This window comes from Aplysia californica, unplaced genomic scaffold, assembly GCF_000002075.1.
Source record: "Aplysia californica isolate F4 #8 unplaced genomic scaffold, AplCal3.0 scaffold00811, whole genome shotgun sequence".
NCBI lineage: Eukaryota > Metazoa > Mollusca > Gastropoda > Aplysiida > Aplysiidae > Aplysia > Aplysia californica.
The window spans coordinates 264,265-266,622 of NW_004798081.1; positions in this window are offsets into that span (position 1 = coordinate 264,265).

The window sequence follows — 2,358 nt, forward strand, 5'->3', positions numbered from 1 at the left end:
GGACTTCAAGGAGTCTGCACCACAGACGCTTGTGATGTCAGCTGAGCCAACGGTCTGCTCTTTGATATAGCCTTAAATACTTACGGATGTACTATTCTATAGAACGTGAACTTTACAAATCAATTGTTAAAAAGAAACAGGAGTGAACAAATCGGCTTTCAGAATAGACAAAAAGGTTGCTCCACTTATCGGTTGTTTTTTTTCCTCTATTTTATTCCGACCGTAACTTACGCTTAGATTTAAACACAAATTACCCAAGTCTCCAAACCTAGTTGGACTTATTTTCACAAGGGCAAGGCGATTTAGTATGAATGTTGCACGAGAGATGCGTAGATAACAGAATGCTGTAACATGAAGCCAGCCACCCATTCTTGTCGCGTGGGAATTATTAATGGAAAGCTCAGTTTTCAAAGGTGATGGAATTGAAGCTATTCCGAGGAATTGTCCTGAAAGTATCCCAATGATGCAACAGGAGATTTATAATGAGAGTGATTTCGGCCCCTTGGGGAATCTTCTCCTCCCGTCGGTCATTGCTTAGTTGTGTCGTACGACTGCGCATTTCTTGCTATGTCAGCAGAATTGACCGATTTTGATCGAATGTTGTTCGCTAAGCGGAACCAAACATTAAAACTAGAAAAAAATTAGATCTGATAAGGTTCATCTGCTAGACTTTAAAGAATTATTTTCCTTTTTCACGTTTTATTGTTGTTAGCTGATGTCATTTAATCGACTACACATCCTAATGAAGATGCGCAGATTTATTTTTCTTGCCTTGCGCACACCAAGATCAGGTTGTTATGATTGAGTGGTATAACATAACGGGTATCATGATATTGTATCACGTGTGCGATGGTTCTGAGGATTTTTGTCTGCTTGTGGCACTTGGGTTAATAGGTATTATTATTCATTACAAATCTGCGTTTCAATAAATAGATGTGTCTTTCATAATTGATATTGACATCAGCATAGATTTATCTTTTAATCTTTGTGTTGTGTTACCTTTTTTTTTGGTAGATCTATCATGCAGGGCAACGAAACAGAACCGGCGTCTGTGGTTTAGCTAGCGGCCAAGTGCGTTGTCGTTGCACCGTAGAAAAAGCATGAGTTGATTTCCATGTGGGGATGTTGTTGGGTTTTTTTTATTGGGCTTCCACATCATGTGCTTGGACTCTGCACCTCTCTCATCCCTAGTTGGTCCTGACAGGCACGGTCTCTACCTCTTCCTATATTTCAAAGATCTAAATTGAGTCGCTGGCGGCATTAAGTCCTACAATTACAATTTTTAAATTTGATTAATAGTTTGATTCGGTTACGTAGCGTTCATGCACTTGGGTTGTTTAAGGAGTTATCGAGATTATCCGCCCTTTTGCAAGAAATCACCACTCTTAAACAACCTTACAACCTTAAAAAAGACGTAATAACAACAATACCATACTATTCTTAAACCTGATGATCCTTTTCTCTGAAAACAAAGTAGCTTTTCTTGTTGTAGAAACTTAGACAATCTTCACAAAAGGCTCAAGTTAGTTTGGGTCAGATCTAGACCAGAGACAGTCGTGTGTCGAAAGCCCTATGTACCCCCTCCTCTCTCTCTCTCTCTCTCTCTCTCTCTCTCTCTCTCTCTGTTTGGCTTTCATCTCTTAGTTTCTATTTATGACCTTTAGAGTATTTCAGCTGGTTCACCGCCACCTCAAGAACACATTTTTCTCTTTTTATTATTCGAGCAGTTGACGTAAAAATTCGGTTTTGATTTTTTATTGCGCTTGAAACCGTCTTGGGGTCCATATCATGATAAGAGTTTCTTTTCAAACACAGTAAAATTCTGAATAAGTTATGTCGAAGATGAATCCCCCGAATGATTTTGGACGAAAGGGCATGTGTATCATTACTTATCTGCTTTTGAGTTTTTAGGGGTGTGAAGAACATTTTTTTTTTTTTTTTTTTTTGGGGGGGGGGGGGATAGGTGTGTGTCACTTCTGTATACAATGACAATTATGTACGTGACGTAAATTTTGGTGGTGATCATTACATAGTTTTAACGCAGCGTTCAACACTGTAGGGTTCTTCACGATACAGGACCTCCGAATTTGACGTCAATCTACGATAGGACAGAGCAAATGGGTGGATAGCCTTAGATCTAACACCTCTCTAGTATAACACAGATTCAGAACACTCCGTAGGTATTTGAATCAGGGTCAACCTCTCTATACTCCAGCATGATACCATCTGAGCAAACGATGCGTCTGGTATAGATTTGCCTTTCCAAGAGTGCGTGCGTGTGTGAAAGCGTGCGCGTTCAGAGTATGCCAAAAAAAAGGGGAAAGGAAAAAACATTCCCCCTCTCCTCTCCTACCCCTC